The sequence below is a fragment of the Prionailurus bengalensis genome, chromosome C2 (genome assembly GCF_016509475.1).
Source record: "Prionailurus bengalensis isolate Pbe53 chromosome C2, Fcat_Pben_1.1_paternal_pri, whole genome shotgun sequence".
NCBI lineage: Eukaryota > Metazoa > Chordata > Mammalia > Carnivora > Felidae > Prionailurus > Prionailurus bengalensis.
In genome coordinates this window covers 11,678,761-11,693,772 of record NC_057350.1, presented here as the reverse complement: position 1 = coordinate 11,693,772, position 15,012 = coordinate 11,678,761, and the positions used below count along the sequence as shown (strand labels likewise).

Below are 15,012 nucleotides of genomic sequence, written 5' to 3'. Positions count from 1 at the left end.
CTGAGGGATGTGTTGGAGTTTGGGATTCAGCTGAATAGGACTGTGAAAATAACAAGGTCATAGCAGTTGGTCAGTTTTTTTTTTTTTTTTTTTAATCCTTGGTGGTTAAAATTAAACGCCCTGTCCTTCATACAGGAGGGCAGTGCTTTTGATCCTCTTGCTTTAATGCGTATTTTGCCTTGTTTCTCTGTCTGTGATGGTTTTGGTCATCCTTGGTCTGCAAGTGTCCTGGTGAGCGGTGGCATGGATTTGCAAGACATGGATACAGCTCATGGAAGTGAATGCAGCCACCTGGCTTTTAGTGCCATGCTCCGACCAACCTACTTCAGGAGGACGCTGGCTCTTGTGATAAAAGCATAGGAAACAAGATGCCAGTGGATCCCCTTGTTTTTTCTGTGTGTGTGTGTTTGTGTGTGTGTGTGTATGTGTGTGTGTGTGTGGAGGGCTCATTACTTTTCTCCCAGGCAAATTTCCCGAGCAGTTACATTGTTCTGACAAGGGCCCTGTTTTGTATCATAAGCCGTTGTATAAACACACAACACCTTCCTGAACACCGTTCCTGTGCATTATCTATGATAAAAGTCTGTTCGCTGTGGATTCAATGTTTTATAAAAATCAATTTCTGCTGCAAACTTAAGATAATAGATTTTGAAAACAAGTAATCTTTCAGTTTCTGGAATTGTTTAGACCCCACTGCTGTATTCGGGCACAATTGAGATTTTACATTTTGGTTACTGACCTATAAAAGCCGTAGAGCTAGTATGAGACAAACTTTCAAAAATTGACAAATCAGTGCCATTCCTGGTATATCAAGTTTCTGTGAGTAAAGATCCCCCTCTTTTTTTTCTCCTGTCTCCTTTGCTTATGATAATTACTATTAAACAAAGTCAGAAAATGATAATACACTTATAATAGGCAGTATTTTCACATACCTTCAAATATAGTCATTATAATTGTCTTAAAATTCTTTAAATGATTACAGAAATTGAGGAGGAACAGAACATGTTAGAGAGGTTACTAGGATGTAAGCTTCAGGAAGGCAGGGAGTTTTGTCTGTGTTGTTCTCTGCTTTATCCCCAGGACCTAGAACAGTGCATGAGCACTCAGCAGTTGGCTGTCAGCATGCTGAATAGATTAGTGTTTGAGGACCTGATTGTCTGGAGGCCAGAGTCACCCAAGTGCGGTGAGCACAGGAGAGACAGGTGAGGAAGAAAGGGGACGGCTGGTTTGGATTTTATTCAATCAGTGGAAGTAGGAAACTAATGTAAGTTTTAAGCAGGGGAGTCTCATGCTTTGCTTTTGTTTAAAAGGATCACTCTGGGGGCACTTGGATGGCTCAGTCGGTTGGGCATATGACTTCGGCTCAGGTCATGATCTCACAGTTCGTGGGTTCGAGCCCCGCATTGGGCTGTGTGCTGACAGCTCAGAGCCTGGAGCCTGCTTCGGATTCTGTCTGTCTGTCTGTCTCTCTCTCTCTGCCCCCCCCCCCCCCCCACTCATGCTCTGTCTCTCTCTGTCTCTTGGAAATAAATAAATGTTAAAAAAAAAATTAAAAGGATCACTCTGGATGTCATGTGGGGAATGCCTTGCAGGAGAGCAAGAGAAATGTTGAATTGACTCTACCTTCCATCATCTGTGAATGTTGACATTCTACCTAGCCTTGTGGTTTTTCTTTAGGGTGAAGATAACTCTGGATAGGGTGAGAAGCATGGTGATTTGCATAAACTTTTTAGCGTTCTCGTTAAACTGCTGCCATCATTGATCAAATCAAATAAAACAATGTAAAGTAAAGATCAGGAATAATTTAACTTTTTAATCATTAAGTTAATTGGTATTATAAATACAGATTTCTTTTTTTAACGTTTATTTCTGAGAGAGAGAGAGAGCGCGCGCGCACACACACACACACACACACACACACACAGGAGCGCAAGCGCATGCGCATGCGCAAGCAGGGGAGGGGCAGAGAGAGAGAGGGAGACACAGAATCTGAAGCAGGCTCCAAGCTCAGAGCTGTCAGCACAGAGCCTGATGCAGGGCTCAAACTCATGAACTGCATGACCATGACCTGAGCTGAAGTCAGACACTCAACCAACTGAGCCACCCAGGCACCCCTAAATACAGATTTCTGGTAGAGATTTTCTGTTTACATTTTTTGGTGAAAGAAACTTCAAATATAGGGAACTGAATCCTTAAAATAGGTGTTTTACGGCTTGAGTGTCTATAGCTCTTTGCTTTGAGGAAGGTCTCATTTGTAAACCGCTGCTATTGTCTGTCCAAGCTGGTGTTTTAATTAGTATCAAAGGGAGGGAAATACTGCAGTAATTGTAACCTTACATTACTTCCTTAGTTCAATTAGTTTTAAACCACAGTCATTATCTGTTATCTTTAGTTGTTTTGGTCTCATTAGATGAAGTAATATTGCAGTTGTGATTCGGTATTTTAAAAAATAACGTGTTTTTTTTTTTTTTCTTCACTCCAAAAGCAATACATGTGTATTGAAGAAAACTTTTGAAAAGAAAAAGAAAAACAAAAGTGGGCCTTTTCTCACTATCCAGCGATGACTATTCATACGCTGTGAGGGGTCAACCTGCTCAGATTTCTCAGGAAGTTCGGTGTGTGAGCTTCTCAGTCTGGGAGGCATGACAGCGTGTTAGGGATCAGGGCACTGAAGAGGGTCCAGGGATGGGGCAACCCAGGGTCTGTCAGACTACTCATTCGTGGCCCTGGGAGGATGCATGTTGCTGTTACTATACCTTCTAGTTCTTCAAGAGAGGCTGGAAATCCAGAAGTACGGCTTTAATATGAAATCTCCCAATTTTTATGTGGGCCACAATTTTTATAAACACACTGGGGTTCAAGCAAAGCAGACCTACTAAGGGCTGACTTCAGTCATTGTTGCCTTACAAGTTTATAATCTCCGTACATACAGTTGTGTAGCCCGTTTTTCACTTAATATATTGGAATATATTCCAGGCCTCAGCAGCTTGCTGCTACTACCCCCCAGTGTGTTCCCCTGGCAGTGTGGACCTATTTTGTGTTCCCTCACCACGATTGGGTAAAACCATTTTTTAAAAATCGAAGTTTTATTTAACTTGCATTTTCCTACTACTATGAGTGAGTGTGAACATTTATCGAATGCGTATTGGCCCTTCTACAGATTTCCTTGATCACCAGCCACCTTGCTAGAACTCTGTGCTCCAGGGGTGTTTTGGTCATTTATCCCATATTTATCAACATAACATCATATACAGTCAGTACCACATTAGTCCTGCTAATTGGGCCTAATGGCAGGCATTATCCCCCAAACCTGAGCACACCTGTGACCCATTTGAAAGTACAGTAGTTGCTGAGTTTGTTCCGTGAACATGGGCCATGTGCCCTGTGTCCTGGCATTGCTCTAGAAGTCCAGCCTTGAACCAAGACAGAATCTCAGCTCTTTAAGATCTTACGGGTCTTAAATTTTTCATTTCTCTTGGGTTTTTCACATAGACCGATATTTATAAAAGACAATTTTTACTTCTAGAATGTGTAATTTATTTTTAGCTTGTATTACTGAGGTGAACTCCCCAAGTTCTAATCTCTTAAATTCAATTTAATTCTCTCAAGCTCTTTTAAACTCTAGACTCCTAGCAAAAGTCTAAAATGCACCTTATTTTGGTGATGAAAAAACTAAGTACTGGGACTCTGTGGTGGGAGTTTCTGTAGTGTCTGACCCAACACGAATCCCTTATCTGTCCTTTAACCAAACATCCGCTTCCTACCAACTTCTTTGTCCCCACAGATGGTGGGGAGGATTGAACGAGGTCTGGGAACCTGACCCAGGCTAGCCCAACCAGTGTTCCTTTCTTGGAAATTTGCAAATGGCCCCAAAAGAGAGGCGTTTGAGCTTCACATGCTCATGGACACAAGGTTAAAACACTTGGGAGTCAAAGGCAGTTATGTTCTGTTGTCTGGGGAGAGAGAATGGTGGTTTGTAGATGGAGAGAATAAAGCACGTATCTGGAGAGACGCAGAAAGAGAGAAGAACGCTGCCTGAGTCTGATAGCTTTAAACCTTTTCTTCATTGCTTTCTGGGGCTGGCTGCATTCCTGTTTCTGAGTTCTGTGAAATACTCCTATACTCTCAATATCCCCTCTTCTTTCTCCTTTTGCAGAAGCCTAAGCCAGATGAGGTGGGTTACTGTTCATGTCATCAAGGATCCTTCTCATTCTCAGCACTGTATTCATTTTATAATACTATCTTGTCTCTTATGTTTCTTCTGAGAAAGTTGTGAATTTTTCATTATTTTTTAACCATATAACAATAACATGGGAAATTAAGGATTGCAGGAAACACAGAAGTACACAATTTAATTCAGGTAATCATGATTTTATTGGAAAGGTCATTTTGCAAATGTGGACGCCTCTTCTCACCTCTTTTAAAACCAGTTCAGGGGCACCTGGGTGGCTCAGTCGGTTAAGCATAATCTCTCGGTTTGTGAGTTCGAGCCCCGCGTCAGGCTCTGTGCTGATAGCTCAGAGACTGGAGCCCAGTTCAGGTTCTGTGTCTCCCTCTCCCTCTGCCCCTCCCTTGATCACACTGTGTCTGTCTCCCTCAAAATAAATAAACACTTAAAAAAAAAATTAAAAAAAAAAAAAAAGCACACAAGAAAAACCAGTTCAGATCTTTAGCAGAGGGACAACAGGAAGGAAGAGATTTGGAATGTACTTCCAAATGTCCTAGAATTTCAGTGGTGTTATTTCCCTTCACATACAAACAGCATTTTGGCCTCTTGCAAAAAATGATACTAGAGGTATTCACAATGGAAAGTATTGTTGTGTGTTCATGTAGGGGCTGAGTTTGATACCTGTTCAGGTGTGTTCTGGTCAAACCACTGAAACAAGACTCTTGACTTTAATATCTAAATACCAAGAAAATGAATCACAGCTTGATTTACCTGGAAGTAGGCTTATCATAGATGAGCTTTCTGTCTCATGGTGATGTCATAAAAACTCAGTGCCAAGTTTAAGTAGTTCACTATTCTAAGAAGTTGGGTGGGGAGGGAAAAAAGAAAAGTGATAGAAAGGGAAGAAGAGGGTTGTAGTAGAGAAGGAAGACAAAATCCAGTGCTACAGTTTTCCTCATTTATAACTGTATTTGCTGATCTTTTTTATTTGCACGTGGAAGAAGCACAGACTGTCTTAAGAAAAAAAGAAAAATCTATTGACTCACACACCTGTCAAGTCCAAAGGTTCTGATTGGCCTGGCTTGATCACATGCCCGAAGCAGTCCTCATGGCCAAGTGAATGTGGAGCTCTCATTGGCTGTCCTGGGCTTTTGGGTCCATCAGTTGTTGAGACTGGTACCTAAACTCCTGGAATTAACCGAAGGAGGGAAAATGGGTCAACTGGGAGAAGAAGAGTGTTGGGCAGGAAAACACATGCCCAACCCTCTCATCATAAATGATGATCGTATGGAAGGGGACTGGTGGTAACCCCTTTTTTTCTTAAATGACAGTTCCCCTCCCCCCCTTTTTTTTAAGTTTGTTTATTTTTCTTGAGGGAGAGAGGGAATGAGAATCCCAAGCAGGCTCTGTGCTGTCAGCCCAGAACCCGACGCTAACTAACTAACTTGACTAATCTCACTAACCATGAATGAGATCATGACTTGAGTCTGAATCAAGAGTTGGATGCTGGGGGGCGCCTGGATGGCTTGGTCGGTTATGCGTCCGACTTCAGCCCAGGTCATGATCTCACGGTCTGTGAGTTCAAGCCCCGCGTCGGGCTCTGTGCTGACAGCTCAGAGCCGGGCTCTGTGCTGACAGCTCAGAGCCTGGAGCCTGTTTCAGATTCTGTGTCTCCCTCTCTCTCTGCCCCTCCCCTGTTCATGCTCTGTCTCTCTCTGTCTCAAAAAATAAATAAACGTTAAAAAAAAAAAAAAAAGTTGAATGCTTAACCAACTGAGTCACTCAGGTGCCCCTTGGCTACTTCTGTAATTGCAGATTTTCTCAGAGTTTTTCAGTGCCTAAGGTGTGTTGGCATTCTCTCTGGGCTCATACTTGGAGGCTTTTTAACTTACGCTCATCTGGAACTACTGGAAAAATATATAATGGAAAAGTTGGAGCTAGAAAGGGGTATCCTTTCTTCACCCGTCTGCTTTTAAAATTTTTTTTATTAGACTTCAGGAAAGATAGCAACTTGACCTGTTTCAGAACGGGATGGGCCTATTTTTGAGATTTCTTGTTCTAAGAGACTGATTACAGTAGGTGGCAAGAGCTTATGATACCTTGAAAAATATGTTGCTCATATTTTTAAAATGCTATAGCGTGATTTATTTCACATGCTCTGATTACAATACTTGCATCCAGAAACTGTAGTTCCTGGGGTCCTCCTTCTCTTTATCTCAAGTTCCTTTCCTCTTAGTTTTGTGACCTTCTGTACGCACCTGGGAACTCAGAGCGTGGCATTTCAGCTGTGTCCTGGCCCAGTGGTCCTTGCATCATCCCTATCCTGCAGACCTGCATTGCTAGACTGATGCAGCTGTGTTCCGTTTCCTGTGTTCATGCTGGCAAAAGTCAGCTGAAGAGAAGCGTAGGAACTCGTGGACTTCCTTCTCCACTTAGCTGCGACCTGCAAAGTATTCTTTCTCAGCTTTCTCTCCATTCCTCACCACATTTGCCCTTTTCCTCAAGCTTCCCGGGAGGCATCTGAACCTTCACTTTGAGCAGTAATGCTGCCTCCTGTTTGGGCCTGCCGCCCACTTCCCAAGTAGCTTTTGTAAATCTGTCTTACTCACCCTTGCTCTCTACTTCTTGCGATTAGAGGGAGAAGGAAGAGGTGGGTGTCTCCTTCCCTCCTCCCCCCGGGTTCTAGATGCTGTTCTTTCCTGTTTCCTCTGAGACTTTGCGCCATTCTCTCATGCTTGCTCCCTTCAGCCTTGCCACAGCTAGATCCCGCTTGACTGTCGTGTGCCAGGTGCTGGGGTAGGAGCCTGGACTACCCCAGTAGAGACAGCTCCCTGTCCTCAATCTATTTATATTTTACTGGGACAGACAGAAATACAGAAAAAAACCCCACCCCACATAGATAGCTGATTTCCAGCTGTTGTATGTGCCATGATGAAAGCGTTCAGGAGGACCTAATCTAGTTTTAGAGTCCGGGGAAGATGAGGCATGCACTTGAGGTGTGAGCTATGCACAGGAGTCAATCAGGGAAGGGAAGGAAGTTGTTTCCCAGGCTGAGGAACCCGCATGTGAGCAGGGCCCGTACCATGAAGGAGCACCGCACACTTGAGAGGAAGGCCACCGTGGCTGCTATTAGGGAACTGGGGGAGGAGGTGAGACCAGTGTAGCTGCTAATAGGACACTGGGGGAGGAGGTGAGACCAGCCAGTGCGGGGCCTCATAGGCATGTAAAAAAGGCTTGGTGTCAACCCAGAAGCTCTGATCTGAATTAGGCTTGTTCTCTGACTTGTGTGCATTCCTCTGGCTCCTCCGCCCCTTCCATCACCTCCTGCTCCGCTTCTTCCCATTGGTGCTGTACTCCCTCTGTTTCTTGGAGGAGTAGTTTTATGCTGGGTCTCTTTGCTCCTGTTACTTGTAGCGGGGTTCTGCCTCTGCCCCTCCATTGTTGATTCCCATACACAGATTTCCGTCCATTTGTTTCTTGACCTTTCTGTGACTTTCGACACATTTCTTCTTCTTCTTCATCTTTTTTTTTTCTTCTTAATTTAATTTAAGTAATCTCTACATCCAGTGTGAGGCTTGAACTCCCAAACCAGAGATCAAGAGTCCCGTGCTCTTCAGACTGAGCCAGCCAGGCGCCCCTTGGCCCATTTCTTCTTGAAAAACACTGTTCTACTTTGGCTTTCTCTGCCTTATACTCTGTGTTTTTCTTCTCCCTTACATCTAGGACTTCTTAGTCTCTTTTGAGGGCTCTTTACCTTGTATGTTGCTGTCTCTAGAGCTGTTACATCTACCCTCTTTTGACCCTCCACTGTCTTCCGGGACAGTCATCTCCCCTGTTGGAGTTTTAGCCACCATGAATAAATCCTGTTATCTGTGTATACCTGGAGTTCTGCCTCCTGAGTTCTAACCCTTTGCCTACAGCAATTATTTATTGAGTACCTACTAAACATCAATAACCATGTTAGATGCTCTGTGGTATAATAAAAAAAAAAGTGTAGTTGGTCTTTCTCCCTGGTTCCAGACACAGAGCTCTGGAAACCTTTGGAATTTCCTGAGTGGTGGGAGTGTCTTTGTTATTCAAAATTAGCCTCTTTAGATTTTACCTGAGTTTATGCTAATGAAGTGACTTTTAGCCCCTTACCCCCCAACAAGGGAGAGGGACTGGAAATTGAGTTTAATCACGTGGGCAGTGATTTAATTAGTCATGTCTCATAAAGCCCCTTATAAATATGCCAGGATGGTGAGGTTTGGTGAACATTTAGATGTGTAGATGGGTAGGCACAATATTCCACAGAGGATGAGAGGGCATGGATGCTCTTCAACTCCCCTCCGCCATACTTTGCCCTGAGTCTCTTCCATTTAGTTGTCCCAGAGTTGTATCCTTCATAATAAAACTAATCATAAGTGTGATGAAGTTTTGGGGTGATGGTGGGGTGGTCCAGAGCTGACGGCCAAGAAAGAATTCTTGAAGACGTCTTTGGTGCAAAAAGGTGATTTTATTAAAGCACAGGGACAGAACCCATGGACAGGAAGAGCTGCACTGGGGTCCTGACGGGTAGCTCATTATATATTCTCAGGATGGGAGCGGGTCAGGGATAGAGTAAGTCTCTAAGGTAGTTTGGAAGCAAGGTTTCCAGCACCTTGAGGGGGCTAGCTGTTGCTAGGGAAACACCATTTATTACCGTTTAATAAAACCTCAGTCATGAGACCCTTCAGATACATATCGGGGGGTGGGGCATAAGCTTGTGGAGTATGAGCGCCAGCATATATCTTGGGGGAATTGAGATAAGGGAAGTAGACTTACAGGATCCTCAGATCCTCGAGGTTGGGATAATGTTAAGCTAAGATTCTCTTTTGCCCCCTAGCAAAGTGTCACCATCTAGGCTGCTGAGCTCCCAGAGGGCGGTCACTCTGCCCTTGTCAAGGACTTGTCAGTGGGCTATAGGCAGTAAGGGAATTTAATTTTTCATTTGCCTTAGTTTCCCCACATCACCATGGCAAGCACTTAAACCCCTTCCCTTTGTTCTTGGGGAGCCAGGGATGTCTGAGGAATATCACACATATTCCACCCCGGGGGGAGGGGGCAGTGCTGTTAGTCTGTATTTTGCCCTCAGCTAGCTCCACACTCCCTCATCAGGTATAGTGCTTTCCTAAGATTGGTGAGTAGTTCTAACAAATTACTGAACCTTGGGGAGGGTGGCGGTTGTGGGAACCCCCAAATTTGTAGTCTTCCTGCAGAAGTGCTGGTACTTTAGGGGCTACTTAAGACTTGTGGCTGGTGTCTGAAACGGGACTGAGCCCTTTACCTGTGGGATCTGTACTAATTCCAGGTAGATAGAGTCAGAATCGAATTTTAGGACACTCAGTTGAAATCAGAGAGCTGTTGTTAGAACTGATCACCTGGCTGTGGAGCATCTCAATCTCTCTGTATGGAAGAGACGCAGTACCTGTCTATAAACCAGATAGGTGGACAGATGGTTGCAATGTATCCATGCAAGCTGGCAGCCTGGACCTTTTCTCTCTGATTCTGAAGTTGGTTGCTACATTCTGTCGATTCTTCTGCCCCTGGAACATCTTTTGGTTTCATCTCTTTCTCTCTGTGTCCATCGCTGTTGTCTTAGCCCCGATTTCATCGTTTTTCATGTTACCACTTGGCTGTTACTGACCGGTTGGGCTTCTAGTTACTGGGGACCTCACGGAGCTTTATGTGGGTTGTGTTTTTAAATGTATCACTGTTTGCCAGATTAGAAATTAAAATTGAGAAATGTACAAAGTATTTTATTAATGTATTGAAAATACCTGTAATAAACCCACCGCGTGCTTACATAAATAACAGATTTTTTATGAAAACTGTTTTACAAAAGAAAAAAATAATTTAGTGAGAAGAGAGCATCGTTTTACATTTTTGCAAACCTCTTTTAAAGTCTGGCTTAATAGAAGACAGCTGGCTTTTCATATCTGCTCCTGCAGTCAGTTGGTTGCGAAATGTTGTTTTGGTTGAAGTAGTTGAAAGAAATCTGGCCTTACACAGATATGTAGTTGGAAAAGCCAGGAGCCTTTTGATGGCATTTTCAGAAAATTGTGGTTATTCTTTGATACCATACCAAAATTTGACACTGCTAGTTTCTTAAGGTTAGTGGCAATACGGAATCTGAAATTATGTTAGTGAACTTTTCATACTCCGTTACAAAAACATCTATAGTCCATCCTGCTGTTTGGATGACATTTCACACCTTTGTGATTTTGTAACATCATGTGTTGGTCATTCAGAAAATATTAATTCACTGATTTATGTAGATCTTGCAAATGTTGATATGTTTCATTGAATGATACTACTTTAACATCCCATTTGTTAGTATTACCACCCATCTTATTGGAAAAATTTCTCAATGTTAAGAAGTCTAACTCAAAATGACAGATACTAGTTTTCCAAATTCAAAATTTTTGCTCAAAAGCTTAACTTTTATCATTAGCCAAGTTACTGTCCGTTTTTCTTGAAGCAATAGGCTCATTTCATTTTTGAGAAACCACCTGCCAAATACTTAAGTCTGAATAAGCATAGTTTTTCTGTTGTTTTGCTAAGTAAAAATTGTGTTCCATGAAAAAAGTGCCTAATTCAGCTTGCAACTCATTTGCACAACTGTGTTTTCTTAAGACATCAGTCGGAGTCTGTGTGCCATAGGGATGCTTTATGATTACTTCCCTTTTATTTTTATTTATTTTTATTTATTTATTTTTTATTTTTTCTTAATGTTTTTATTTATTTTTGAGACAGAGAGACACAGAGCATGAGCAGGGAAGGGGCAGAGAGAGAGGGAGACACAGAATCGGAAGCAGGCTCCAGGCTCTGAGCCATCAGCACAGAGCCCAATTATGGGGCTCGAACTCACAGACTGTGAGATCATGACCTGAGCCGAAGTCGGACGCTCAACCGACTGAGCCACCCAGGTGCCCCTGATTACTTCTCTTTTAGTCATACAAATAATAAACACATTTATTCCAGGGTTGAGATTTAGTAGTTATCATTCCTAATGACTTATCGAGGACCTTCTGAAGCAGAACTGATTTTTTTTTGAGATAGAGAACACGAGTTGGGGGGAGGGGCAGAGAGAGAGGGAGCGAGAACCCCAAGCAGTCTCCACAGGTCAGCACAGAGCCCGATATGGGGCTTGAACTCATGAACCGTGAGTGAGATCATGACCTGAACCAAAGTTGGATGCTTAAATGACTGAGCCACCCAGGCGCCCCCTGATTTTATTTAACGTGTGTGTGGCAGTGAGGAATACATAACCACCAGTACAGTTTGGTGCCACTGCTAAGGTGGCAGCAGTTTACCCAGCCTTGTGTTTGTGTCACTGCAAGTATCAACACAATGAAAATAATGTCTGGGCACCATTATGGTCATAGTTTTGGCCTTTTGGACCCTTTGAAATGGTCTTGGGAACTCCAGAGACCCAGGAACCACCTTGAGAATTCCTACCTTATAAAATTTAAACATTTTTGCCCAGTTTATTTTTTTATTATTTTTTAAAAAACGTAAAAAAAAATTTTTTTTATGTTTATTTTTTGACAGAGCAAGCCAGGGAGGGGCAGAGAGAAAGGGAGAGAGAGAGAATCCCAAGCAGGCTTCACATTGCCAGCACAGAGCCCTACATGGGGTTCCGTCTCATGAACCGTGAGATCATGACCCAAGCCGAAATCAGGAGTCAGATGCTTAAACGACTGAGCCACCCAGATGCCCCAAGAGGAAAGCACTTTACATTCCTCTTGTGGACTTAAATGTATTCATGTTAGTGTATTGCATGTTGAACCCTTCATACCTCTAATTAAATGAAACGTGTCAGCAAATAGGTGGTAGGATATATATAGAGAGAGCCTCCAGCAGAGCCTTCTGCTGTGTCAGATGTAAGATTATACTTAGGTCTGGCCCAAAGAATAAACTAATTTTCCTTTATAAGTATACAAATGGTACCTGTTTTCCTAATCAGGAGTCTCTGCTGGTATCATCTAGATTTTGGGTTATATGCAGTTGAGTTCATCAGATAAGTGACCTGTAGGTAAGTAATCAGAGTTGCTCTTAGCTTTTATAGAATTTGCTTTAGAATGGCTTCTGGTATTATCTGACTCACACCCATGACTTCACACATACACAGGAATGTTTACTGAGTACCTGTCATGTCTCATGTGTTTGGCAAGAAGCTTTCCCTATGTCCTGTCTAAAATTGGTTTTCTGTAAAGCTGTGAGATAGATGGTAAATACCCTTATGTTACAGATGAGAAAACAACCTCAATTTGCTATCATTTGTCATAATGAAAACATTCCAAAGGACACATTGGGTAGCTGAATTTAAATAAAAAATTCTTGAATTACCACAAAAGTAGATAGGAGTATTACAACATTATAAAATGAAATTTGGTATAAATGAGCATTTATCATGATTTCAGGGCTTTAGTCTACCTTTTAATTCTAAAAGGAGCAGGAATTGTCTGTAAAGGATTTTTTATTTTAAAAATTTTTTTTTCAACGTTTTTAAATTTATTTTTGGGACAGAGAGAGACAGAGCATGAACGGGGGAGGGGCAGAGAGAGAGGGAGACACAGAATCGGAAACAGGCTCCAGGCTCCGAGCCGTCAGCCCAGAGCCTGACGCGGGGCTCGAACTCACGGACCGCGAGATCGTGACCTGGCTGAAGTCGGACGCTTAACCGACTGCGCCACCCAGGCCCCCCGACTGCTTATATTTTAGAGCTCTATGCTGAAATCGGCATGCGTGAGTTATCAAGGCGCCCCTGTAAAGGATTTTTTAAATACAACCTAAAGTTCTTTCACATTCTGAGGGCCCATAACTCTAGGCAGGTATAGCAATGCTGGATTCATTAGGCGGTCATGCGTGTAATTATTCCTCAGAAAATGAAATCTATAAACTCTGGCATTGTGCTTATATTGGTTTTGTTATGAAATACGTTACCTTTTAGATTTCTTCTCAAGTTTGAGATTTAGTTTACAAAACCACTAACTGGTGTATAATTATATTGGAAATTTGAATTAGATGGGCCTTTAGGCCCTGGCTTTGCTGGTAACTGTAACCTCTTATAATTGCTGTCAAGATGTGATCTAGACACCCTTGGAAATAGACAGTTGAGTCACAGTATCCTGAATAGTCTTTTGTCAGATTCAAAAATGTTAGAAAAGATCTAAATTGGAATGATAAAATGGCATTCACCCATCTGGTTTTGGGTTTACTTCTTTGTGACATTTCTAAACCTGATTTTTTTTTTTTTTAAGTTTTATTTTTTTTTTTGAGAGAGATGGAGAGAGAACACACTCGAACAGGGGAGGAACCTACTCACCGTGAAATCATGAACTGAGCCGAAATCAAGAGTCAGCCGCTCAACCGACTGAGCCACCCAGGTGCCCCCCTAAATCTGATTAAGAGGCAAGTTCTAGGGGTACCTGGGTGGCTCGGTCGATTGAGCATCTGACTCTTGATTTCAGCTCAGGTCATGATCCCCCAGGGTCATGGGATGGAACCCCAGTCAGGCTTTGCGCTGAGTGTGGAGCTTGCTTAAGATTCTCTCTCTCCTCTGCCCCTCTCCCCATGCTCGTGAGTGCTTGCTCTCTTTCTCTGTGTGTCTCTTTTTTTTTTTTTTAAATGTTTATTTATTTTTGAGAGAGAGAGAGAGAGAGAGAGAGCAGGGGAGGGGCAGAGAGAGAGGGAGACAGAATCCCAGGCAGGCTCCATGCTGTCAGCACAGAGCCTGACGTGGGGCTTGAACCCATGAACCATGAGATCATGACCTGAGCCGAAACCAAGAGTTGGACGCCTAACCAACTGAGCCACCCAGGCGCCCCTCTTTGTCTCTCTTAAAAAAAAAAAAAAAAAAGATTTGTACAGACAGTGGAGAGCTGGAACTTGAAAGTAACATATCAAAATGTAGCTACTAACATTTTAAGTCCTGAGTTATGTAACTGTGCAAGATTTATTGTTATTTCATGATTGTACAGCAAAGGGATTAAAAGCACAAATTTTGAAGCAAAACTGCTCAGCTGTTGACTGCATAACCATAAGCTAGCTATTTCACTTTGCTGTACCTCTGTTTCCTCATCTGTATAATGGGGTTGATTATAGTTCTTACCTTGTATGGTTGTTGTGAGGATGTTAAAGCATCTAGCACAGTGCTTCACTAAATAGTAAGTGCTTATTATGAGAAATGACTATTATCATCACCATCTTTATTTTGTTATCATCTGTGATCCAATCCTAGATTTGTAATTTAAAACAAAAATGAAGGCGTTATATAGTCTGTTTGCCAGTTGATTTTGTGACCATTTTTAATTTCTCAGTTCTTTCTGTCATGTGGAAGGTTGGTATTAGTTTTAAGCTTGGTAGAGAGAGGAGGATCAGATCCGTGGTTGGTTTAAAGTGCTTTCATGTACTGGTAAAACATAATTAGACGTAAGAATTTTTAACAATCCAACAACAAAAAGAACCCAGTTTTTAAAATGGGCAAAAGACATGAATAGGCATTTCTCCAAAGAAGATCTACAAATAGCAAACAACGCTTTTAGTTGTTAGAGAAATAGAAATCAAAACTGAGATGCCATTTCACACCCATTAGGATGGCTATCATAAAAGAAAAAAAAAAAACGAAAATGACAAGTGTTGGCAAGAACGTGGAGAAACTGGAAGCCTTATACGTTAGTGGTAGGAATGTAAAATGGCACTGCTGTAACAGAACAGTTTTGTAGTTTCTTAATAAGCTAAATATAGAGATACAGAGTTATCATATGGCCGTAGCAATTCTATCCCTAGGTATATATCCCAAAGGATTGAAAACAGGTGTT

The 15,012-nt window shown here is 42.3% G+C and overlaps 1 protein-coding gene across 11 annotated transcripts in view; it reads left to right on the top strand.

Annotated features, from left to right (window-relative positions):
• ITSN1 (intersectin 1) overlaps window positions 1-15,012 on the top strand; it is a 220,045-nt gene that overhangs the window by 7,545 nt on the left and 197,488 nt on the right. The gene's annotated exons all lie outside the window — the stretch shown is intronic.